Source organism: Bos indicus x Bos taurus, chromosome 27 (genome assembly GCF_003369695.1).
Source record: "Bos indicus x Bos taurus breed Angus x Brahman F1 hybrid chromosome 27, Bos_hybrid_MaternalHap_v2.0, whole genome shotgun sequence".
Taxonomy (NCBI): domain Eukaryota; kingdom Metazoa; phylum Chordata; class Mammalia; order Artiodactyla; family Bovidae; genus Bos; species Bos indicus x Bos taurus.
The window spans coordinates 23,517,982-23,545,400 of NC_040102.1; the positions used below are offsets into that span (position 1 = coordinate 23,517,982).

Here is a 27,419-nt window from a genome sequence, read left to right on the forward strand (position 1 = left end):
CAATATTACTGTATTCCTGCACTTCTGTGCAAGAAATGAAAACAAGAGAGTGTGTTCCATTTCAACAACCTGCTACAGTTGCGTATTGCCTATCTGCTTTAACTAGTTTGTAAGCACCATGAAATCAGCTGTTTTTGGTTCACTGAGCTATACACCCTGTGAATGCAGGCACAGAGCAGGCACCCATATCATCTTCGTTGAATAAATGAACAGGAAATATTTAATTTGAATATAAAAAACCAGAATAATTCTAGTCATGAAAATGTGCTTGTAATATATAAATATACATGCAGATATCTCCAGGGGGAAAATAAGTAGCTGGAATTTGCAAACCTCTTTCTGAAATTGTAGCAGTATCCATTTTATGTCCCCCCCCCCCATTCTCTTGTTTAATGATTTCACTCAGTGGGGGTTTCTCCATATTTTTCTTGTGCTTTTGGGGCATGTTATCCATAAGTAGTCAGTCGAGGTGATATTGTGATTTATACTAAGAAATATGTATTCGCCACTGTTTCTTGCCCAGAGCTTCTAAACCCTTATAATTTCCTGTATGAAAGCCTTAGAGCCATCTTTTGTTATGTGTTTTTTTCTCAGTTCCTGAAACAGTTCCAGAGCATAAAGGTGAAATGGGAGTCTTTTGTTATTAATAAATAACAAGCCCCTTTCAACCACACCAGAGTTTCCGTTAATGAGGTGACCTTTGGAAAGTCCCTAAGGATGATGCTGGTTGCCTGGGGGACCATGTGATTAGAGAGTTGGACCTAGCGGCCTACGCCTCAGCCCTCCAGAGAGTTCAGACACCAAGGGCCAAGGATTTAATCAATCACTCCTCCGTAAGGACTCCAAAGGATAGGATTTGGAGAGCTTCCGTGTTGGTGGACAGAAACCCGTCCACGTGTCCGGAGGGTGTCACGCTCTAAGCTCCAAGGGCAGAAGCTTGGGGCCTTGAAAGGTCCAGATCCCGCCCTGTGCATGCCGTCCATCTGGCTCTTCCTGAGTTACGCCTTTTGAGAGACAAGCTGGTCACCCAGTAAGTAAAATGTTGTCCTGAGTTCTGTGAGCCACTCCAACAAATTAATCTGAGTAAGGGGTCATGGGAACCACCAATTGATAACCAGTGGTCAGAGCACAGATGACAACCTGACTTGCCAGTGGCATCTGAAGTGTGTGTGGTGGGAAGGAGTGTGGCCGTCTTGTGGGACTGAGCCCTATCTTGTGTGTCCGAGTCTGGCTCAGGTGGGTGGTGTCAGGATTGAGTTAAATTGTAGGATGCCCATCTGGTGTAGCAGAGGTGCCTGATGTGTGGGAAGGCTCCACGTCTGGGGACCCACAGTGAAGCGGTGTGAGAGCAGAGGAGACGCACGAGGGTGCTCTTCCTTTACATTCATTCAGTCGATAAAATACAGTTTGAAAACCGAAACACCAGTAGTTATACTTCACAAATAAAAGACTTCCAAAGGAGAACTCAGGGAATTTTGACGTGATGAAAAAATAACTATTGGTGACCACATAGGCTCACGTCGTCACTGCTGTGACAAGTCGCTTGGCACGTCGCTTAGCCCCTCTGGGTATCTGTGACTTCATCTTTGATATAAAAATGTATAGATCATTTGTAAAGTGCCTTCCTTCATTTTAGACTCTTGATTCTTCAGATAGAAGAGTGCTTTACCATCCCAAGAGCACAAGAGAACTTTCAAGCCTTGAGACTCTATCCCAGACTTGAATTTCTTCTCATCACTGTCCTCAGGCGTATCCTTTCCATAGATGGAGCCTGGCAAAGTGTGAAGTGACTGACAGTCGAATAAAAAGCTTTGGTGCCAATTCCTATTTCCAGGTCCAGAGGCAATTCTAATTTTCTGTAGCTCATACGTTTTAAACTTGTCTGGATATCTTTAAGACCCTAATCTGCAGAGCAGTGTTAATATTGAAAGCTGCATGAAACATCTGACACTCTGAATACATTGCAAAAGCTCAACAGAGACCAGGTCAGAGCAGCCAGCTCTTCTTTTTCCCTGACATTTAAATGGATCAGACAGCCCAGAACGCACCAGCCTGACTCTGAGCAAGGACACAGGCTCACGGGAGGGAACCCTGCATCCATGGAGCCATGAGAATGAACCAGAATAATGATCCACAGAAGGAACTGGAAAATGGTCCACAGAATGAACTGGGATAGTGACCCATGAATGGAACTGGAAAATCATCCATGCAGTGGACTGGAATAATGGCCCATGGAAGGAACTGGAATAATGCTACAATACAGAGTAGTGTGCACCTGCCATAACCATTCTCTCTTTACGGTTCTGTGTAACGGAGAACAGTGCAACATAAAAGTTGGTCTAATGCTACTTTAGAAACAGAACAGAGGAAAAACAGGCTTATGTAAAAGACATCACAGAGTCAAAAGTTCAAGGACAGGGAAAGAACAGACTGGTCTGTTTAAGGACAGCTGCTGCTGCTGCTGCTAAGTCGCTTCAGTCGTGTCCAACTCTGCGCGACCCCATAGACGGCAGCCCACTAGGCTCCCCCGTCCCTGGGATTCTCCAGGCAAGAACACTGGAGTGGGCTGCCATTTCCTTCTCCAATGCATGAAAGTGAAAAGTGAAAGTGAAGTCACTCAGTCGTGTCTTGACTCTTTAGCGACCCCATGGACTGCAGCCCACCAGGCTCCTCCGTCCATGGGATTTTCCAGGCAAGAGTACTGGAGTGGGGTGCCATTGCCTTCTCCGTTAACGACAGCACATGTCTACAAAAGTGAACAGAGTAAATTTGCCTGTTGTTGTTGTTTTATATCTAAGATGAAGTCACGGAGACCCAGAGAAGATTGTTTCTACATTTTTGTTCACAGAGGTGAAATACAATGTGTATGTGTACAAAATGTATATGAGTAAGAAAACATAGTTTTCATTCCTGGAAGAAAACCGAGTAGTGTTGTAGTGATCATCAGGGGGGCTCACTATCAGTGAGGGAGCCTGGGATCTCAAATAATTCTCTCTCTCTCCACCCCCCCCAACCAAACATATACACACACACACGTACATATACATATTGTGTATATACACACATGTGTATACATATGTGTATGTGTTTATATATATAAGTAACACAAAACAGGACAGTGGACTCAAAAGCCATGTGAACACAGAAGCAGGCAGCTCTGTCCCATCCCAGGGTGGAAGCCTGGGTGTAACCGTGACGGGAGGGACTCCGGCTCTCGCCGGTGTCTGAGGAAGAGATGCCTCTTCGACGGCTTCTGAAGGACGGCAGGTCGGTTGCATTTCTCTGTGACGCTGCTCAGGCCAGGCCAGAGTAGTTAATACAGGGCATGTCGTCTGTTCATCACGGCTTGGCTCTTCTCGTAATTAGCTGACATTGTTGGATTGGAAAATACCTGTGGAGAGGTGGGGGTGTCTTGCTGGTGCCTCCTGTGAGCAACTCAGAGCTGAACCCTCTGGGCTGCCTCGGCTCCTCACCCTGAGGGTTGATCCCTCCCAGAGGGGGCGACGGAACATCCCGGCAATAGGGACTCCAGGTCTCACATCAGAACATCACCCGGGTTCCTGGTGACTGATTCCCTGACAGGATTCCTCTCACTCTGACTGCATGCCATAAACACCCAGATCTCAGAGAACATGAAGAGATTCTAGTAATTAAGAGCGCTGCAGTAGCTCTTTATGACAAATACATAAGAAATTGCTAAAGGATCAGTGTTTGTTCAAGAAGGAAAATTCTTCTTTTCTGGCAATTCCAAAGGAGAAGCCCGTGGCTTTCTAGATGAAAGGAATAGAAATCAGGAATCTCTGCCCACTTTGTTCCCCTTCTGACCTCATCTTTATAAAACAGGCCACATCCCAGGAAAGGCACATAATTCTGCAGACCTGTATAGTCCCTTAGCATGAGTGTCTTTATGATCTGGGTAGCATTTCCTTTAAAACGAAAATTCATCTATGGTGGTATCTCTTTTTAGAAAATGTATCACAAGGTCATTCAGCCTGACAATGGTAGTGACAATGGTAAAACTTGCAACAGTGCTTTAATAGAAATTCATCATTTGCTAATAGCGTACTCCCAGTTATTGCGTTCATATGGACATTCACTACTTTCTATTTTAGAAAGACAGTGTTCTAAAAATGTGTTCAGCATTGGTCTGGCTTTCTAAGTTGATTAGTGATTGTAATTCTACTGTGGGAGGGACAGCTTTCATTCTTAACAAGAAACATGGAAAATTCAGGAGAATGTGCCTTCCCTAGAAATTATGAGTGTTAAAGAGCGGCTTTAATTAGGAAGGTTTAGCTCAGTAGGGGCAAAATGTTCAAAATAATCTAAAGGGAGAGAGCTTGAATTGGTCACATGCCAACAGAGGAAGTCATTTTCATGTCAACTCCACAGGAAGAGCCACTGGGGTAAGCAAATGTTTACCATTGTCCCTCTGACTTCCTGAGGTCTGCGGAGGGTCTGTCTGTGTGTGGAAGTGCTAAGATGGAGCAGGAGTTAACAACATGGTTTTGAAGCCCTGAATTCCTAAGTTTTCGCTCTGCTGCTGTCTGTGCCATCATGGAATATGTTTTCCTAAAGTCTCGGATGGCATTTTGCACCACCCTTGTTGGCTTTTGCCTAACACATTAGTATTTAATTTAACTGACAAGAGTTTGGGGCCCTGGGCATACCTTTAGATGATTATTTCAGAGAGAAAACAAATACAGGAAGTGACTTACCTTGTGCCCTAGAGTTAAACAGAATTTGCACACGAAATCCATAGAACATTTCTGCTTATCAACCCAATTCTTCTGTGGACTGTGAAAAAATTAATTTTCGTGCTACCTAGCATCTTGTCACTTATACTTCCCATAACTCAGAAGAATTAGCCAGTGGTGTTATGCTACCTGATCCTAAAATACCTTTGAATTATAATCACATAATGTAAAACTTGAAAGGGACACTGAAAAAGGTGAACAAGTAATATCGTAACCTCTATTTTTTGCTCCTCTGAGCTGGGGAAGTGAGGTGGTCAGCTTCCCCTCCCCTGCCATGCACCTCCCCTTGGGCCAACTCCAGGGCACACAGGCTCTGCCCACCTCCAACGGGACCTGTTTCTAGAAGCCTAGCCTCTCTGATCTCCTGCGTCTGTCTTGCTCCTCCTCTGGGAGGGTGGTGGTATGAGCATGTGCCAGCCAGCTCCTGTACTGGTCTGCGAAGTCCTGTGCTAAATAGACAGGTACTGAACTCCAAACAGAAGCAGAAGATATTAAGAAAAGGTGGTAAGAATACACAGAAGAAGTATACAAAAAAGATCTTAATGACCCAGATAAACACAATGCTGTCATCACTCACCTAGAGCCAGACATCCTGGAGTCTGAAGTTAAGTGGGCCTTAGGAAGCATCACTACAAACAATGCTAGTGGAGGTGATGGAATTCCAGCTGAGCTATTTCAAGTCCTAAAACATGATGCTGTGAAGGCGCTGCACTCAATATGCCAGAAAACTTGGAAAACTAAGCAGTGGCCCCAGGACTGGAAAAGGTCTGTTTTCATTCCAATCCCAAAGAAAGGCAATGCCAAAGAATGTTCAAACTACTGCACAATTACACTCATCTCACACACTAGCCAAGTAATGCTCAAAATTCTCTGAGTGAGGCTTCAACAGTATGTGAAATGAGAACTTCCAGATGTTCAAGCTGGATTTAGAAAGGCAGAGGGACCAGAGATCAAATTGCCAGGGGTCATCAAAAAAGAGAGAGAGTTCCAGAAAAACATCTACTTCTGCTTTATTTTCTACGTCAAAGCCTTTGACTGTGTGGATCACAACAAACTGTGGAAAATTCTCAAAGAGATGAGAATACCAGACCACCTTACGTGCCTTCTGAGAAATCTGTATGCAGGTCAAGAAGCAACAGTTAGAACTGGACATGGAACAACAGATTGGTTCCAAATTGGGAAAGGTGTACTTCAAGGCTGTATATTGTCACCCTGCTTTTTTAACTTATATGCATCATGTAAAATGCCCGACTGGATGAAGCACAAGCTGGAATCAAGATTGCCAGGAGGAATATCAATAACCTCAGATATGCAGATGACACCACTCTTACGGCCAAAAGTAAAGAGGAACTAGAGTCTCTTGATCAAAGTGAAAAAGAAGAGTGAAAAAAACTGGCTTAAAATTCAACATTCAAAAAACTAAGACCATGGCATCTGGTCCCATCACTTCATGGCAAATAGATGGGGAAACAATGGAAACAGTGACAGTATTTTCTTGGGCTCCAAAATCACTGCAGATGGTGACTGAGCCATGAAAATAAACGACTCTTGCACCTTGAAAGAATAGCTATGACCAACTGAGACAGCGTATTAAAAAGCAGAGACATTACTTTGCCAACAAAGGTCTATCTAGTCAAAGGTATGGTTTTTCCAGTAGTCATGTATGGATGTGAGCATTGGATTATAAAGAAAGCTGAGCGCCGAAGAACTGATACTTTTGAACTGTGGTGATGGAAAAGACTCTTGAGAGTCCCTTGGACTGCAAGGAGATCCAACCAGTCCATCCTAAAGGAATTCAGTCCTGAATATTCATTGGAAGGACTGATGCAGAAGCTCCAATACTTTGGCTACCTGATGCAAAGAACTGACTCCCTGGAAAAGACCCTGATGCTGGGAAAGATTGAAGGCAGGAGGAGAAGGGGATGACAGAGGATGAGATGGTTGGATAGCATCACCGACTTGATGGACATGAGTTTGAGTAAGCTCTGGGAGTTGGTGATGGACAAGGGAAGCCTGGCGTGCTGCAGTCCATGAGGTCTCAAAGAGTCGGACACAACTGAGAAACTGAACTGAACTGAACTCAAAATTTAGACCAATTTTAATTAAAAAAAAAACAAAACCTGGGTCATATAGTTGAACATTAGAAGTATCTGAGGTTGATCCTTTTTGTTACCAAGATATTGTTTATTTAATCACTTCTGGGGAAATATTTCTAATATGCCACGTACTTTTTATGTTTTTTTTTCTTTTTGGCCATTCCCCACAGCTTCCCCACAATTTAGTTCCCTGACCAGGGATTGAGCCCATGCCCTCAGCAGTGAAAGCATGGAGTCCTAGCCACTGGACCACCAGGGAATTCCATTATATCTTTCTAAAGAGACTACATAATGCATTTGTAAAGAATCCGCCTGCAGTGCAGGAGACCTTGGTTTGATTCCTGGGTTGGGAAGATCCTCTGGAGAAGAGATAGGCTACCCGCTCCAGAATTCTTGGGCTTCCCTTGTGGCTTAACTGGTAAAGAATCCGCCTGCAATGCGGGAGATCTGGGTTCGATCCCTGGGTTGGGAAGATTCCCCTGGGGAAGAGAAAGGCTACCCACTCCAGTATTCTGGCCTGGAGAATTCCATGGACTATACAGTCCATGGGGTCGCAGAGAGCCGGAGATGACTGATCGACTTTCCCTTTCAGGTTCATAGTAGAGCAGCAGTGCCCTCCAGCATCCAGCAATGCTAACAGAACCTCTGCATTTATGCTGAGTGGCATCTTGACTGTTTCTCTGCCCTGCACTGCTGTGGGCACTTTTCACTCTCTCTCTCCTCCTTTCTAATTTGCTGCTCTTCATTGGCTTGGCGTTTAAGAGAGATCAAACAACTAAACCTGTTGGAAGCCTACCTAAAACAGGAAGAAAAAAACATTTGGGTCATTAGAGGCATGTGTTTTAGATGAACCAGTTTGATGACATCTGTACTGTGTTGGTTCTGTGTTACGATCTGGGGGCTAAGAAAGGCTTACTGCCTCCTGCTCAGTCCTTGGGCGCTGGTCCTCTGATTGTCAAACTTCGTTTTTTTTTACCCAGAGCTCGCTGACCTCAGCTCCTGGCTGTGTGTTCATGTCAGTGCTAGTTCTGTCTCATTTCTACTGAGCTCCTTCTTAATAGCTCAGACCTTGCAATGCCCTCTGTTGTGTGCAGCAGCCCTCACCTCTGAAAACCAGCCAGTGCGTGACGGGGTTTGAATGTTTACATCACACGCTGAAGCATTCAATTCAAAGCGAGGGCCACAGCTATAAAAGCTGCACAGAAGGAGGAAATATGCCAGTTGAAAAAAAAAAGAAAAAAACGTCTAATTTGCAGGCAGCTTGCATTGTATTTTATAACAATATGTTTGACATTTTCAGCTTTCCTATGGCAGTAAATTGTACTTCTCCTAGCAGCAAGAGTTATTAAGTCTGTGCCCAGAATAAACCAGACTGTTTTGGAAAGTTTAGTTTTTTCAGTTTTCATATTCCATTTTATGACAATGTTGGTTTCTTCAGCAGTAAGCCTATAAGGAAGCTCTGTTTATTATTTCTAATTGAAAACTATAAATACCATTTGTACCCTTCACAGTTTCATCATAATTTACTTTAAAAAAATAAACAAATACAATTTGATTCTAAATTAAAAATTAAGTAAGACAGAAGATTTAACATAAAGCACTGATGGCAAGATATCTTGGTGATGGTGGTAAGCACTTAATGGAATCCAGGGTGCCATCTTCATGGACGGAATGTCCATGTCTCCTGCAGGATTCACATGTTAAAGCTCTGACTCTCCATGTGGCTGTATTTGGAGGGGGCCTATGCTATACTATGCTATGCTAAGTCGCTTCAGTCGTGTCCGACTCTGTGCGACCCCATAGACGGCAGCCCACCAGGCTCCATCGTCCCTGGGATTCTCCAGGCAAGAATACTGGAGTGGGTTGCCATTTCCTTCTCCAGTGCATGAAAAGAGAAAAGTGAAAGTGAAGTCGCTCAGTCGTGTCCGACTCTTAGCGACCCCATGGACTGCAGCCTACCAGGCTCCTCCGTCCATGGGATTTTCCAGGCAAGAGTAGTAGAGTGGGGTGCCATTGCCTTCTTGGAGGGGGCCTATCAGGGGGTAATTAAGATGAAATTAAGTCATAAGAGTATGGTCCTGATCCAGCAGGGTAGAGACACCAGAGAGGTCTCTCTCCACGTGCACACAGAAGGAAGGTCAGATAATGACACAGGGAGAAGGAGGCTGTCTGCAAGCCAGCAAGAAGGGAGCTCTCACCAGAAATCAGACCAGCTGGAACCTTGTGGGAAAACATATTTCTATTGTTTAAGCCACCCTGTCTGTGGTACTTGGTCATGCCAGCCCATGCTAAGACACTATTTTGTGACATGCACACTTATTTTACCAGGAAAGGCGATGATGTGTCTGTCATGAACGGGAACTCACTCACTCGTACTCAGTGGTGTCCAGCTCTGCGACCCCATGGACTGTAGCCTGCCAGGCTCCTCTGTCCATGGGATTCTCCAGGCACGAATACTGGAATGGGTGGTCATTTCCTCCTCCAGGGCATCTTCCCGGCCCAGGGATCAAACCCGCGTCTCCTGCAGCTCCTGCTTTGCAGTGGATTCTTTACCACTGAGCCACCTGGGAAGCCCCCCAAGGTGTACAATTCCAATAACATGGACATGTGAAATATTGAAAAATAAAGATGAAATACAATGTTTTTGATAAATAGTTTTTAAATAATAGCCCAAAAAGGACAATAATGACTTGAGTTTTTAAAAGTAGGCTTTTCCTTAGAAGGGCCAAGCAGTAGTGTACTTTCCTCATCAGGTCTTTGTTTGATGGCCTCCTAAACTGTTAGAAAATGAGACATTGAACAGCTCATGCACGAAAAAACTAGGGTCAGATGGGGGCAAATGGATATGAAACCAAAGCTTTCACTTTGATTGTTTACATCAGGATCTTAATTCCCTGGGCAGTCAGGGATATTGACAGAACAGTGCCTTTTCAGGCTAACTCTGCCCCGACTTCACTAAGAAAATGCAGACAGACCTCTTCCATTTCCATCTTTTTGCTCCACAGTCTCATGCATCCCTTTTGTTTCAGAATCCTCAGACTCCTCACCAAGGCTGGCCTCTCTTCTCCATGGATCCCATCTTTACGGGGACATCAGCTTCATTCATTGCTCTTTCTGTTCCGGCCTTTGGCTTTTGCCCATGGCCTCCTCTCCTCAGCCAGCAGACACACGGAGCCCCCTCTGCTTAAACAGAAACACAAAGCCACACACAAGGCAAGCCCTGCCAGGCCCTGCCTCTGCTCTCAAGCTTTACCCTCGTCTTCCTCCTTCCTTTTCAAGAGGGGTCCATGAATCCCACCTGTCTGCTTGTCCTCCAGTCTCCTCTCAACCCATCGCAGCCTGGCTGCCGTGTGACACACTCCATCACCAAGGTCTCTTGGGTCATCCTGCCACCTGTTTCCATCACTCGGTTTCAGAGAAACACCATCCTGGAGAGAAACTATGGTTGAGTTCCATAGGATGGTCATTTTGCTGGGACTTCGGGAACTCACTGTTAGTATGTGGACTAGAATATATTCTTTCTGAAGCCACTGGTCATCTTTCCAACATGAAGCCTCAGTTCAGTGCTGCTCAAGTGAAGGGTTCAGGATGCTAAGGAAGACTTGAAAGGAAATGGGTGCAGGATGTAAGGATGTTGAGGGAAGACCATGATGCTGGCATGGTCAGGCGAGGGAAATGTCAGCTGTGGAGTGAAGTTTATTTAAGCTCTGGGTCACAGTGAGAATGCACGCCGTTATAAATACTTGAGAGCCAATGGGTAAATAAAAGAAAACTATATAATTATGTTTCTGAATGACTAAAACCTTCCTGTACTAATTCTGCATGTGCAGGGGTCTACCCTGCCACACTGTGGTCTAGTTTAAATAAACAAATCCAAGGTCTAACTAAAGTAGTCACAGCTTTAACTAAAGTAATTGATACACAAAGTATTCAATAACCTGAATAAATGCTTTAATGATTACTATTACCTGTAAGAAAATTTTCTGTGTCGAAATACATAGTTTTCCTTCATTTTAAAAATTATTCCATTATCCTTCAATTTCCTTTTTTTTAAAGGACAAATCATAATACACAAAACCCTGGGTATCATTCAGAGCAGCAAACTATGTGGTTAAAACTTTGTAACTTGACAGTTGAGTCCACAGGGTGTACCTTGCCTACAATGCAGTTTTCTGTTTTTAACAGCACTTACAGTGGGATTCCTAGTAACTTCTGCTTTCTGAACATTTGCTGTCATCCTGAAGTGGTATGTTATACATAAAACCATCAACATATCCAAAATATAATCATCTTAATGAGAATAAACATCTCCTGTATGCGCATACTTCCACTGCATCTCAAAAGGCCTAAAGTTTAACAAGTAAAATAGACAGATTACCTAACATAAATGACTTTAAAAATATCTGGCTGAACATTCCACTTGGAGGTTTAAACATCTCCTGCATACATAGGAATGTGCACGTGTGTCTGTGTAGCTTTTTTAAGGGAATGGCAGATTGTCTGGCCCAATTTTTCATGGTCATGTGGGAATATAACATTCTTGGCTCGCAAAACAAGAAAAGGTAGGTCTGCATTTCTGCCAACTAGATGCAAAGCCTCAAGAGCTTCCTGCAAAGGAAAGCCAGCCTGGAGAATCCAGGCAGTGTCTGCAGGAGGAAAAATTAATGGTAGAAGGTTGGAGGGCCTTGATGATGAATGGCCTTAACAGCTTCAAAAGCAGCCTTTTCTCTGGTTTCAGGCCTGTCTGTCAGTGGATTCTCTGGGCTCTGGTCCTAGTCTTTAACCCATATTCAACTGGATGGCAAGAAGTAGTTTGCTCAGAAGTCTCACTGAGTACATCCTCCTCATCTCCTAAGAGCTTGGGTGAAATGTCAGTGCCTAGGGTGAGTGCCACTTGTGAAATGTTTCAGCTGGGCCTGGAATGACAGCAATGCTCTCATTTATTAATTTCCCTCAATTGAGCCATGTTCCCTGACATGCCATTTCCTGGCCTACTGAAGGTAACATTGTCTACATTTCTCTAGCACATGAAGTACCTATTAATACATTTCTTTTAATATTTAGGTAATTTAAAAATTAACAGCATGCATTGGTGTGGAACTTTGGCTACAACTGATGAGCAAATCGTGATGCATTATTATTAGTAAGTGTCCATAGTAGGTAGTAGACTTCACAGTTTGTATTGTTGTGTACTGTGGGTTTTGCCACATGCAAATGTCATGTATCCACAGTTACCCACACACCATGCAGAATAGTTTCACTGCCATAAACCCTCTGTGTCCACTTAATTCACCTCTTTTTCCCCACCAAAAACCCCTGATCTTTTTACTGTCTTTGTAGTTGTTCCCAGATGTCAAAAAATTGGGATTATATATAGAATTTAGCCTTTTCAGCCTGGTTTATTGACTTAGCAATTATGCACTTAAAGTTCCTTCTCCATGTCTTTCTGTAGCTCCATAGATATCTTCATCATGGAATAATATTCCAGGACTTCCCTGGTGGCCCAGTGGTTAAGACTCCACACCACCAATGGAAGGAGTGTGGGTTTGATTCCTGGTCAGGGAAGTTGTGCGTGATGCAGCCAAAAAAAAAAAAAAAAAAAAAAACACGACAGCAGCAACTATGACTAGTATAGCACTGTATGAACAGCTTATCCATCCACCTATTGGAGGACTTCTGGATTATTTGTGAATTTGGGATGTTTGCGTTATAAAACGTGTGTGCAGGTTTTTGTGTGGATTTGCCTGATAATTTTTTGGTACTCAGCAATACAAGTGCGGTCTAATGCAAGCCGACTTGTGGATGCTGTTCATTTTTGGTGCCCATGAGATATTCACTTTGAGTCTCTTTTCTCAATGCTCCTTAACACCTGTTGGGCTCTCAGCTATCATCTCTGGCTGGAAGGTAACTTCTGTAGATGTATTTTCTGAAGCTCAGTTACTACTGATCACCAAAAATTTATTAAGTTTCTTCAAGTCTGCTATTACAGATGAATGAGATTTCTTGGTTGAGTCCACAGAAGGCTGGTATCTGCCAATGAGACTTCAAGAGAGGGAGCAATTCCCACCCAGCAAATGTGGCAATTTCTTGTTTGTTCCAGACATGTCAGTATTACTGTCCAGATCTATAAACCCCCAATGGAAACCAAGTTAAAAAATTTCAAATGAAGGGTCATATTTTAATGCTTCTATTTCCATAAAGGTCTTCCCTGGTGGCTCAGACGGTAAAGAATCTCCCTGCCAGTGCAGGAGACGCGGGTTTGATCCCTGGGTCAGGAAGATCCCCTGGAGGAGGAAATGGCAACCTACTCCAGGATTCTTATATGGAGAACCCCCAAGACAAAGGAGCCTGGCGGGCTACAGTCCATGGGGTCTCAAAAGAGTCAAGACATGACTGAGCGAGTAAATAACAACAATTTCCGTAAAAGGACTAATAAGTTGAGATCAGATGCATCGGGTTTTTTTTTTTGTTTTTTGTTTTTAACTTTCTTATTTTGTATTGGGGTATAGGTGATGAATCAGGGCTTCCCTGGGAGCTCAGCTGGTAAAGAATCTGCCTGCAATGCAGGAGATCCTGGTTCCATTCCTGGGTTGGGAAGATCCCCTGGAGTAGGGATAGGTTACCCACTCGGCTAGTATTCTTGGCTGAAGAATCCCCATGGGTAGAGGAGCCTGGTGGGCTACAGTCCATGGGGTCTCAAAGAGTTGGACACGACTGAGCGACTAAGCACAGCACATGGCTGATTAATAATGTTGTGATGGTTTCAGGTGAGCAGCAAAGGAATGCAGGCTTACATTTACATGTGTCCCTTGACCCCCAAACACCCCTCCCATCCAGGCTGCCACATAACATTGAGCAGAATTCCATGTGCTATACAGTGGGACCTTGTTGGTTATACATTTTAAATAAAGCAATGTGTACATGTCCATCTCAAGCCCCCTAACTTGACATTATTACCTACTTCCACAGCCAAAGGAAGCATATTTTTCTCTTTATGTAGAAGGACCACATTCTGCTACCTGTCTCGTTTCATCTCACCTTCCAAGCCAACAGGTGGCTGTTGGTTTGTTGCCTGTTTCCAGGAAGTTCATGTCCCCTGTGTTATGTTTTTGGTCACGTGGACTAGTTCTGTTTGATATCATGCTGTTGATCCCCTGGTTCTTTGTGCTGCTGGAGGCTGTTCCCTGACTCCATTCTAGATGCCACGCCTTTTCTCTTAAAAACATCTGTGGTCAGCGTATTATGACAGTTGTAACAGAAGAGCTAGCTTCCTTGTGTGAGGATGGAATTCGAGACCCTGGGTGCTTTTATCAGCAGGCAGCTTGTTTAGATGATCCCAGATTCCTTTCTCTGATGAATTCTGCAGAGACAGTGCTGGACTTCCGCCCAACAAAGTGTGATGCTGGAGAAGTATAATGAAAAACATCCTGACGGGAAATAATGTTCTTTTCCCCTTCCATTTTTAACTTCATTTAAAAATCGATATGGTGGATATATACCCCAAAGAACTGGAAGCAAGGGCTTGTGGAGAGATTTGCACACACATGTCCATAGCAGCATTATTCACAGCTGCCAAAGGTGGAAGCGACTCAAGTATCCACTTAGACATGAATGAATTAACATAATGTGTATATACATACAGAAGAATACTTGTGTTGTTTAGTCGCTCAGCCGTGTCCAACTCTATTGCCACCCCATGGACCTCCAGACTCCTGTCTGTGGGATTCTCCAGGCAAGAATACTGGAGTGGGTTGCCATCTCCTCCTCCAGGGGATCTTCCAACCCAGGAATCGAACACGCATCTCCTGCATTGGTAGGCAGATTCTGTACCACCGAGCCACAGGGAAACCCATAGAAACATACTATTCAGCCTTAAATAGAAGTATAACTCTGATATATGCCACAGCATCAATGTATATTTTGCTAAGTGAAATAAGGCAGTCACACAAGGACAAATACTGTGTGATCCCACTAATATAAGGTACCTAGAGTAGTCGATGGCACCCCACTCCAGTACTCTTGCCTGGAAAATCCCATGGATGGAGGAGCCTGGTGGGCTGCAGTCCATGGGGTCACTAAGGGTCGGACACGACTGAGCGACTTCACTTTCACTTTTACCTTTCCTGCATTGGAGAAGGAAATGGCAACCCACTCCAGTGTTCTTGCCTGGAGAATCCCAGGGACAGGGGAGCCTGGTGGGCTGCCGTCTATGGGGTTGCACAGAGTCGGATACGACTGAAGCGACTTAGCAGCAGCAGCAGCAGCAGAGTAGTCAAACTCATAGAAACAGGAAGTAGAAACAGTGGTTGCCAGGAGCTGGGAGGAGAGGTAAATGGGGAGTTGCTGTTTAATAGGTGTAGTTTCAGCTTTGTAAGATGATAAACATTCTGGAGATGAACGATGATGATTGCACAGCAATATGAACATACTTAATGCCACTGAATTACAAACTTAAAAATGGTTAAAATGGTAAGTTTCATGAAAGTCACTATTACAATTAATGCAATAATGCTACACAACACTTAATCTTGGGTGAGATCTTAAGTGCAGGCTTGCTGGGGCAGTCCCCACCCACGCTTCTTTTCCCCAGGGCACTCATTAATACAGGCAGACCTTGAAAATACTGTGGGTTCGGTTCCAGACCACCGCAATAAAGCAAATATGGCAATAAAGTGAAGAACGTGAAATTTTGGTTCCTGTTACAATAAAAGTTATGTTTGTAATATACTGTAGTCTATAAGTGTGCGACAGCATTATGTATCAAAAATGTATGTACCTTAATTAAAAAATACTTTATTGCTAAAAATGCCAACTGTCATCTCAGCGTTCAGTGAGTCTTAATCTTTTTGCAGTAGTTAACATCAAAGATCACTGATCACAGATCAACATAGCAAATATAATAACAATGAAAAAGTGTGAAATAGTGTGAGAATTACCAAAAAGTGACACAAGGTGAACACATGGTGTTGGAGAAATAAATGGCACTGATAGACTTGCTCGATGCAGGGCTACTTCCAACCTTCAATTTGTAGGCAAGACAAAATCCACAAAGTGGAATAAAATGAAGCACAATATAATACCATCTGCCCGCAGTGCCCCCGCTCTTTGCTCTCAGAAGTGCCCCAGGTTGAACAGTAAGTCACATGATCACCCTGGTTCTATTTTGTGATCGCATAAATCATTGTATTGCCATCTTCATTTTAAAACATCTTAACATTTAGAACATGCCTGCATTTTCTAGAATCACTCTAATTATAAACACGGTGTCCCAGAGAATGCTACAGTCTCCAGTATTTTTATTTTTTAATTTAAAACAACACTTATTTATTTGCTCATAACTCTGTTGGTTAGATGTTTGGCACAACATGGCTGAGTTTTCCTCTCCGACTATGGTTAACACTGAGACCAAGATAATCAGCCAGGGTGAGCTGTCAGCTAGAGGTTCTGGGGTAAAATCTGCTTCCAAGCCAATTCTTGGAATTGAATTCAATTTCGTGTGGTCATAGGACTGAAATCGTTGATCAGAATGAGGTTCCCCTTTCCTTGATGGCCCTCTTCACATTTAAAAAAAATTACTGATTACTTGCCGAACAATGACTGAAGTACCAAAAGCAGCCCTCCATTCTCACGAACTCTTTACTTCTTTAAACACTAAAAGCCTCTTTTTTTTTTAAATTGAGGTAATCCTGGTTTGTAACATTATATACATTGCACGTGTGCAGCATTATATTTTGAATTCTGTCTACACTGCAGTGTGCTCACCGCTAAGTTTAGTTTCCCATCACCCACTCCATAACCACTTCTCTGCTCTCTGTACCTGTATGTTTGTTTGTGGTTTTTAAATTTTGGTTTGTTCGTTTATTTTGTTTTGTTCTATATTCCACGTAAGAGTGAAAATACATGGTATTTGTCTTTCTCCATCTGACTTATTCCACTTACCATAATATGTTCAAGGTCAGTGTTGTAGTAAATGGAAGATTGCATCTTTTTATGGCTAAGCGATATTCCGTTGTGTACATAAACTACATCTTCTTTGTCCATCCATCCATAGACAGAGTGGGCCTTTGTTTCCATGTATTAGCCGTTGTAAGTAGTACAATGAACGTGATGGTGTATATATCTTTTATAATTAGTGTTTTTGTTTCTTTAAATAAATATCCAGGAGCGGAATTACTGGATCATATGGTAGTTCTATCCTTAATTTTTTGAAGGATCTTCATATTGTTTTCTGTAAGTGATTGCACTGGTTTACATTCCCACCAACAGTATATGTGGGCTTCGTTTTCTCCACAGCCTTTCCAACACTTGCTATTTCTTGTGTTTTTGGTAATAGCCATTCTAATGGCCCGGAGAAGGCAATGGCACCCCACTCCAGTACTCTTGCCTGGAAAATCCCATGGACGGAGGAGCCTGGTAGGCTGCAGTCCATGGGGACGCTAGAGTCGGACATGACTGAGCAACTTCACTTTCACTTTTCATTTTCATGCATTGGAGAAGGAAATGGCAGTGTTCTTGCCTGGAGAATCCCAGGGATGGGGGAGCCTGGTGGGCTGCCGTCTATGGGGTCTCACAGAGTCGGACAGGACTGAAGCGACTTAGCAGCAGCATTCTAATCGCCATGAGGTGATACCTCATTGTGGCTTTGATTTGCATTTCCCTGATAATTTGTGATATTAAATATATTGTCATGTGCCTCTTGGCCATCTGCATGTCTTCTCTGGGAGAATGTCTATTCAGCTCCTCTGCCTGTGTTTTAATTGGGTTGTCTGGCTTTTTATTGTTGAGTTGTAGAAGTTTTTGGTATTTTGTTTAGATATTAACCCCTTACTTGATACATGATATGCAAATATCTTCTCCCACTTGTTAGGCTGTCTTTTCATTTTATTACTGGTTCCTTCTGCTGGGAAGAGGCTTCTTAGTTTGATGTCGTCCCATTTGTTTCATGGCTGATTTTGTTCCCCTTGCCTGAGGAGACATGTCCAGAAAGACATTACTAAGACCAACTGCAAAGAGAATACTGCCTATGTTTTCTTCTAGTAGGTGTATGGTTTCAGGTCTTACATCAAGTCTTTAATCCAATTTGAGTTTCTATTTGTGTATGGTTTAAGACTAGTATGATTTCATTCTTTTGCATGTGGCTGTCCGGTTTTTCCAAGAACATTTATTGAAGAGACTATCCTTTCTCCTTGTATGTTCTTTGCTCTTTTGCCATAAATTAATTGTCCATATGTGTGTAGGTTTCTTTCTGGGCTCTCAATTCTGTTCCATTGATCTGTGTGTCTATTTTTCTGCCAATACCATGCTGTTTTTACTACTATGTTTCTATAGTATAATTTAAAGTCAGGCAGTATAATTTTATAGTATAATTTAAAATCAAACCCAGCTTTACTCTTTTCTTCTCAGGATTGCTTATTTGGGATCTTTTGTGGCTCTAAATACATTTAAGGGGTTTTGGTTCTATTTCTATGAAAAATGTTGAAATTTTGATAGGTATTGAACTTAACCTGTAGATTGTTTTAGGTAATATGTAAATTTTAACAAATTTAATTCTTCCAATCCATGAGCATCTAATATCTTTCAGGGTTTTTGTCTTCTTTTGATTTCTTTCAGTAAATGTCGTATAGTTTTCAGGGTACAAGTCTTTCACTTCCTTGATTAAATTTATTCCTAGATGATATTATTCTTTTTGTTGTGACTATAAATGGGATTGTTTTCTCAATTTCTCTTTCTGCTAGTGTGTTGTTAGTGTGCCCTTTGGCAGCACATAATACTAATATTAGTTTGTTACTAGTGTATAGAAATGCAAAGTCCAATTTTATGTATTGACTTTGCACCCTGAGGCTTTACTTCTAATAGTTTATTATTTCTAATAGTTTGTGGTGGGGTCATTAGGATTTTCTATATATAAAATCATGTCATCTTCAAATAGTGACAGTTCTTCCTTTTCAATTTGGATGCTTTTTATTTATTTTTCTTGCCTAATTCTCTTCAATACCATGTTGAATAAGTGTGGTGAGAGTGTGCATCCTTGTTCCTGATCTCAGAGGGACAGCCTTCCATTTTCAATGTTTAGTATGATGTTAGTTGTGGGTGTGTCATATAAATTTTGCCTTAAAAAATGTATCACAACCCCATGGTCTCTCTTCCCACATCCCTGATTCAATTTGGCACGTCAGTGATCTAACCAGTGATTTAAGACTTGGATGTTCTTCTGCTCTATAATACACTTGGCAAATCAAAAGACCATTTTGATTTTCAATCTTAAAAAAAAAACAACAGAGTTGTGTCCTACAACTTAATCTTTAAGCTCCATATAGCTAGACAAGAACTCATCATGCTTATAGCCCAGAGGGAGGAAAAAACCAGGTTTTTCTCTTGAATATTTACTCAAATAGGAATGAGGGAGAAAAAGAGGAGGGTGGGGGAAAGCTGGAATTAGGTCATTTGTGTGTTACTGTAACCTACAAAGGTGAATACCACTTACTGTTCCTCACAGTGAATCCGATTAAGGTTAGATTCAACCAGCTCCTCCCTGAGAATATACTCTAAATGGGCTTAGATGGGGGCTCACTGTGGAAGAGAATGCATTTGTCCTGAAGCTGCGTTTACAGAGAAAGAGTACTGTTTTTATTTTGATGTGTTTATTTATGGTGACGTGGGGCCAAGTGGCTAAACTCTTGCTGTCACCACTGGATGTATAATATGATAGTGTGGTTTATCCCAGGCAGCGTTTATAATTCTGCATTTAAATTCTTTCATTACCTACCAGAGCAGATCTCTGAATGAACTCTCACCTTTTGAGACATGAAAATCAATTAGAAATTATATATGTATTAGACTAACAAATTCACTAAGTAACTCCATCTCCCTCAGCTACTCTTGTCTAATTTTAAGGTTCAAATATCAGAAGCAAATATAAAATGATTTCATTCAATAATCAAGACTTAATTCCTAGATGTGATAATATAATTTCTGAGTACAAATAAATGATAATGTGTTACTTAGGAATTATAAAGACCGAATCATATTTGATCTTCAAATCAGGGTTTCCCTGATAGCTCAGTTGATGAAGAATCTGCCTGCAATGCAGGAGGCCCCAGTTCAATTCCTGGGTTAGGAAGATCTGTTGGAAAAGGGATAGGCTACTCACTCCAGTATTCTTGGGCTTTCCTTGTGGCTCAGCTGGTAAAGAATCTTCCAGCAATGTGGGAGACCTGGGTTTGATCCCTGGGTTGGGAAGATTCCCTGAAGAAGGGAAAGGCTACCCACTCCAGTATTCTTGCCTGGAGAATTCCATGGACTGTATATAAGTTCATGGGGTCACAAAGAGTTGGACATGATTGAGTGACTTTCACTTTCAATCATATTTACTTTAATAACTCAAAAAAAAAATCTGACAAGACTTAGAGTATGAAATAAGTAATTAGAGTGAATTCAAGCATACTCTTATTTTAATCTCCAATTAACAGGACTTTTCTCTATTTAATCCTCTAAGGAAAAAAAAAATTAAAGTTCCAGAGCAAAGAAAGATTCAATAGAAACACAGCCACACAGATAATTCATTTAATGAAAGAACCAGTCTTCCAGAAGCTATTATATCCCTGATCAAACCCTAGTTCCTCCTTTGTATTGCTATTCATTAAGTAGATAGGCTTTCTGGAACTTGAGTGGGGAGGAGCTTTTAAAAATCATTTTCTTGATATTTTACCTCAATTACAAAACAGAAACAAAAGAAGATTATTTCATATTCAAACAGAACCACCACAGGAAGGGGTAGGTCCTTAGGAATTTTAGTGATTTATTTGCTTGATGTTTTTTCTAGCAATTTCATCTGTAATGACTGTAACATCCATCTGCTTGAAATGCAAATTGGTTAGCAACTGGATCCTTTTTTGATTCTTACAATATATCATCTCTCTGCTTTGAATGAAATATTCTAGCTAAGTCCCTGATGAAATCTGTTTCCAGTAAGCTTTGGAAATGGAGTGTCACACAGCATCCATTCTGGTCTCCTCCAGGTGTGCCTTCCTCTGTCTCTAGGCTGGAGAACCATCAGCTACATTTCCCAGAGTCCCTTGCAGCCAGGGTTCTGGGCACAGCTTAGGTTATGCCAAGTGAGAGGACCTGGATGAGAAGCGAGGTAGAGGGTGTCTAAGGAAGATGTTCTGTTTCTGTCCTTGGTAACCAGGTTCTGTTACTAGCTTCCTGCATGGAGTGGTGCTTTGTAGCAGCTTCTCTGATCACTGAACACAGCTCAGAGAGTGAGCTCTGATGTCAGCAGCTCAGGCAGCAGCTCCAATTTCCAGCCTCCGGACTTGGGCGATGATGGCAGCAACCCTAGGACACCAGTTCCGTGGAGCTCTCTGGGGCTCACCCCTCCAGTCCAGCCTGCAGCCTCTCCTCTCTAAGCAGCAGCAGCCTTTCCTTCCAGCCTTCCTGTGAGCACCTACTTCCCATATGAAACCCCTTTCTGCTTAAAATAGCTGGGATAGTTTCTCTTATCTGCACCATGACATTAAAACAAGAGAAAGGAAAGAGGACAGCCTTCAGTGCCCAGGACAGCAGGTAAAGCCTGGAGAGAACCACGAAAGGGAAAATGACCTCCACAGTGACTCCTTAAGGACCAGGGAGAAGTCACAGGCCCTGCCACCAAGAACTCCCCAAATCTGGGCACCACTCTTAGGGCCCAAGGATGAGGCCACAGCATAAAGGCTTAGAAATAGTCGTGAGACATTTTGGAGAAAAAGGAAAAAAGAAAAACATGAAAGGAAAAATAACAAGAGGGGAGAGAGGAAGGAAAAAGAAGGGAAGAGAGAAGAGAAGAGGAAATAAAAAACCAAATAAAACCAGGCACTGGTGACAGTTCTCTGCCAGCTTCCTCACGTGACCTGGCCTGGGTGGCACTGCCCAGTCTGACCTGTTAGTGTCACAGAGCTGGGCTCACGGGGTCTCAGATGCAGATGCAGGGGCGCTTTCCACAGGAGAAATCAAGTGAATCCATCAGCTCTTGAATAGGTAGATTCAAACTGGATAAATACATATATTTTGTTTATTTCCAGCTATCCTATACACGTGTGCGTGCTAAGTCACTTCAGTCGTGTCCAGCTCTTTGTGACGCCATGGACTGAAGCCCGCTGGGCTCCTCTGTCCATATATTCTCCAGGCAAGAATATTGGAGTGGGTTACCGTGTCCTCTTCCAGGGGATCTTCCAGATCCAGGGATAGAAACCATATCTCAAATCTCCTGCCCTGGCAGGCAGCTTCTTTACCACTAGCGCCACCTGGCAAGTCCATCTATACATAGTGTTCTTTCTCTTGATAGATAAAAAGAAGTCTAGTAGCTGGTAATTAGAGTCCATGGAATTGCAAGGAGTTGGACATGACTGAGCCCGCATGCATGCAGCTGAAAATATACAAAATATGTATTCTAAACAAAAATCTATTAGATTTTTAAAAAGGAAATGAATCCAGATGGCTTTAAAGTCAGACAGTTAATAATGCAAAGAGTTGACAAAACTAGTCAATTATGGTAAATATTGGCTTAGGCTCTGGGCAGCTTAAAAAAAAAAGATTGTCAATATGTTTTTTATAATTCAGTAGAGTGATCTGTAAGAAAAACAAATCCTAAGCTGTTTACACAAAACAATTAAGATTCTATGGAGATGTAATTCTTAATGTAAAAGAAAAGCAAGCGTGTCTCCCAGCCCAGCTTGCTGTTCAAGCCCCGCTCCCACACCACTGCCCCCCCTCGGCAAAGATATCTGTTCTCTCTGCTGCTCGCTCTCTCCTCATCAGGAAACCTGCACACAGGAAGCGCACAGAGTCTCTGCAGGTGTTGTTCACTGGGCTTTAATCCTTCCCAACCCCAATATCACTTCCTAAAGCACACGTTCCTGACCTCCCTCCCTCTACGGGTCAAATTCCCTGTCTCCTCCCTTGACCTGTTTCCTGCATAGCACTCAGCACAGGTATAACGATAGGTTTACCTGTGTAGTACCAGCAGCCATGCTTCCAGGAGGGGTTACATCTGCTTTTCTTGCATCCTGAAGGCTTTAGCATGGTGTCTCAGGTGACTTAGGGATGCTCAACAAATAAAACCCTGCATGAGTCATATTGCTGCTTCAGCCCCAACTACTCCATTTCTAAGTATGTACCTGCCCAGGGGAAAACTATGGACTCTTATCGTTTTATGAGAACCACACTTTAATGGCATTAACAGAAGCTAGTTTATAAAAGATTTAAATTTGATTTTAGAATTTCATCTCCTTCCTCTCCCTGCTATCTCATGATTACCTCTCAGAACCACCACACATAACTTCGTTCAGCTAGATAAGCCGGTGGTCTGTCCATGGGGGAGGAGATACAGGCTTGACAGTATAAGCCTCTAATTCTCCCCCAAACACTGATTACTAAGAGTCTATTGTACCCTGTAGTGTATTGTACAAAAGTATAATAAGTTAACCAGGACAGGAGAATGAGTCACCCAAATATTGAGTTCTACCATCAATTACACAGCAACCCCTCTGCAGCCCTAGGAGATGAGATTTAACCCATTTCTCTTTCTTGTAAGACAGCTCACAATGTGCATTTTACACCAGTTATTCCATTTGCTCCCGACTACCACCTTAGTTGGGCTTCCCAGGTAGCGCTAGTGCTAAAGAACCCACCTGCCATTGCAGGAGACATAAGAGATGCAGGTTTGATCCCTGGGTCGGGAAGATCCCCAGGAGAGGGCATGGCAACCCACTCCAGTATTCTTGCCTGGAGAATCCCACAGACAGAGGAGCTTGATGGGCTACAGTCCATAGGGTTGCAAAGAGGCAGACACCATTGAAGCAACTTAGCATGCATGCACGCACCACCTTAGTTACGAAATATTATTCCCATTTCACAGATGAGGAAATGTGGCAATTCAGTCCAGGTGATGGAGCTCAAACTCCAAGTGTTTCTCTGTTTGGAAAGTGAGTACCCAAAGTGAATGGTGCAACTCCTCTAGGACACTTCTTAGCTAGAGGTTCAGGCTGTCTGATGACATCAAGAAAGGAGAATCACACAGGCGAAGGGACGTTCGGTGGGTCGATTAGCACACCCACACTTCCAGCCTGACCACCAACCAAGCTGCACCAGAATCAGCCTCCATATTTAGTTCCTTCTGTCTGTCTTTAAGTAAATCACCACACAGTCTTCATCCCTTCCTGCCACTCTCCTCAGAACGCGTCCTAATTTATCTACGCTTAAAAGCATAAGACTGCACAGGCAAGTGCTGACAGCTTAATCGCAACGATACTTCATAGAAGGGCTAAATCACAGTGAGAGCTGATTCAGCTCCCATTTAAAATACGAATCGGAACATCAACATGCAGTAAACACAGGATTTAGTTGCATTTCTTCCTCAGCACGGAGGTCCTGTTTATTGCCAAGCTTGTCTGGCCCTCTGCCTTCCTCGAGGTAGTGCTGATAATTGTCCATCATAATGTGTCTCAGATTCTGGACACACGTTCTCTAAAGGCGCATGTGAATTCTTTACAAGTGGAATGCATATAAATATCCCCGTATCCACCTATCAGAAATACTGAAAGTATTAATACCTTCTTTACAGTCCTGTTAATCCCCTTAGGATTTGGCTTTAGAAGATATAGGTACACAGAGGGTTAAGATGTATTGGGAAAGCACCCCTCCCCCCACCACTGCCCCTCTGCTTTAAGGCAGAGTTAACCATGAGAACATAGCATTTTTCATTTCCCATCCCTCCAGTAAGTAAAATCTTATTAAAACCTTGATGCTTTTGCTATACGAAGACAGACACACAAAAGGACAAAGTATTTCCAAAGAACATCATTTCATTAATTGAATCTTCCTAGAAAAAGGATTTCTTTTGAACTAAGAGAAGGGTCTATAGAGAACCCGCCTCTCAAACCTGACCGAATGCATTAAGAAAGCAGTTCTCTGGAGCAGTTTCCTTGGTGAGGAGATCCTTTCCAACCTGTCAAGGTCCACTTTAAAAGAAGTTATGGGCAATCAGGGGCCACCAGGGAGTCGCTTTCATTCTCTTCAAATGATCTTTCCCTCTGAGCTACTCTAGAGCAGCCCTCACCATCCCTTGAGACTCCTTCATACTGCGTTTCCAGCCGGGCATCAGGACAGAAAAACCTACAATTGTTCCTTCCTAAACTTCAAGACAGATTAACCAGTCATCAGTCAGAAATGTCAAGGATTCGCTGTGCTAATGAGTCACATGAATAATAGTACTTCAGCTCCTTAAACAAGGAGTTAAAAGCCAACTGTTAACCTGTATTATTGCCAGTAACCTTAAACTCAAATGACATAGCTGTGTTCTAGCTTTTCGCCCCCAGGAAATACTCCGTGTACATTTAAATGCATGCAGACATACCAATATAAAGATTCATCTGTGCTGTAGTTCACAACCGTACCCTGTTTCTATGCATCGCACGCTTAGAATGTTTATCACGAAGAACTCAAATAATATGTAAGGACATTTAGAGCAAATACTACACAAATTCTGCCAATCCCGTTTTGATATTCTTTCTTAAACTGTATTTTTGACATCAGCTTGGACTATTTCAATAAGTTTTTCCAGATCAACTAAAAAATATTCCCTGACAAACTTTCTGGCCTCAAGTTATGTTCGTTTATTGCCTCCAGCTAGTTAAAAATCAATTCCCAAGTGATAGCTTCCAAAGGGAAAAATACACATGTACTCCAGGAAAACACAAATTACTTTTCACCTTTAGATACGAAACAGGTCTCCTGCAGCTCCGGGTTCTGATTTATCCGCTGTCACATCCGAAGCCCATCCCCGCAGTCCCTTCCTGCACGTCAGGCTTCGCTGTTCGGATCACGTCTAAGTTTTCAAGGTAAGCAGGTCACCCTCGGCGACTGGAATGACAGCGGAAGAGCAGGCACTCACCCCAGGCGGTCAGACCCGGGACGCGGGCGCCCTAGAGCGCGGGAGGCGACCTGTCGCGCCCCCTCCTCCGGATCCAGGCGGGGAGGGCAGGAGCGGGGCCGGCCCAACTAGGGTGGAAGGGAGGCTCCCCGCCTCCCACCTCTGCGGACCACGGTCAACGCCACGGTCGCTGGTCCTGGCCGCGAGGTATGGGGGCGGGCAGCACTACGAAACCGAGTAGTTCCAATGCATTCTCGCACCCCCCGCCCTTCCCCGGAGCCGAGGCGGAAAAGCTGCCTTTGCATCAAAGCCAGGGGCTGCGCCGGGTGTAACTTCCACCCGGTGACCTACTTTAGAGTGTGAGAATGAACGCGATGGGGGGAAAACAAAATAGACGGAGGGCGCGCGGGAGCCGGGCTCCGGGGACGCGCGTGGCCGAGTGGCATCGCGCGCCCGCGCGCGCCCGGGGCTTCCAAAGAGAAGTTGCGGCGCGGCCCCCGGAGGCCTGGGGCAGAGCCCCGGGGCCGTCGCCCCGCCAACGCCTCCCCCAGCCGCGGCCCGGGTGCGGGCTTCCCGGGGCTCGCGGGCCTCCGGACGATCAACGCGGCTCCCCGCCCCCACCTCTGTCCCCGCCTCCCCGACCCGCCCTCACCTCTCCGGGCGGCGCGGGAGCTCCGGCGGCCTGGGGACCCGGGTCAGCGGCGCCTCCGGGCCGGGAGGGCGGCGGCGGGCGCAGAGCGGAGCCCGGGGAGTGCCGCCTCTCGGCCCGGTCCCCTGGGAACGCCCCGCCCGAACGCGCCCGGGAAGTGAGGCTCTGCCGCGCCGCCTGGCCGGGAGATCGGGGTGACCTTCCTGCCTCTTCTCGTCGGTGTCTCCCGCCGCGGCCCGTCCTCCGTGGGGAGGCCAGGCCGAGGCGAGCACACCTGGAGCGCAGCAACGCCGTACCTGGGTGACAGCAGCGTGACGTTTCAGCGCGTCTTTTCTCATTTGATCCTGGCAACCACCTTCTGCCACCGAAAGGTCCCCATTGGGTATCTGGCAAAACCGGAGATCAGAGGGATTCAGTCCCAGGTGCCGCTGCTCGCTCTCTCCAGATCTTTTCACTCACATGGCCTTCGGACTAGACCCATCCAAGTAGCGTCAGTCAGAAGAAGGGATGGAACTTAGGTTGAAAGTTTCTGCGGCAAGTTGGACACAGATTCCTCCCTCCCCAGTCCCCCGCTTCTGTAACAGTAGGGCTAGCTACTTTCTATCAGGTCCTTCGCCTGGTCCAACAACTTAATCTTCAGAGGCCTATGACTTAAAAATGCGGCTACCCGATATTGGAAAAATAACATGTTGAGTAACTGTTCTGCCCCTCCTTGTGTTTGAGTATGACACTCCTGACCCCATGGGACAGAGATGAGTTGAGTTGTATTTCCAGGCACGGTTTTCTGTGGGGACCCAACTACACCTCTCATATAACACCTCGATGATGTTATTTAAGGCAGTACCAAGAGGAGCTCAGCAGATACAGTTTGTGATTCTGGAATAGTTTTCTAGTGACTTACTATATTGGGAAACTTTGCTTGGGCATCTCTGTCTTAATGCCCAAGGGTAATCAAATTGACATTTCCTTTTTATATAAACTCCGTTTGGCATTTAAAAGGGGAAGAATCATGA

The 27,419-nt window shown here is 43.9% G+C and overlaps 1 protein-coding gene across 5 annotated transcripts in view; it reads right to left on the reverse strand.

Annotated features, from left to right (window-relative positions):
• The window catches only part of TRMT9B (tRNA methyltransferase 9B (putative)), a 68,523-nt gene extending 41,673 nt beyond the window's left edge, over nucleotides 1-26,850 (reverse strand). For 2 of the 5 annotated variants that reach the window (XM_027529931.1, XM_027529935.1), the window contains exons 1-2: nucleotides 26,410-26,696; nucleotides 25,597-25,747 (exon numbers count right to left, since the gene is read on the reverse strand). The gene's annotated coding sequence lies outside the window, so the exon portion shown is untranslated. The other 3 variants (XM_027529934.1, XM_027529933.1, XM_027529932.1) reach the window with 3 other exon arrangements.
• Nucleotides 26,851-27,419: the final 569 nt, after the last annotated feature.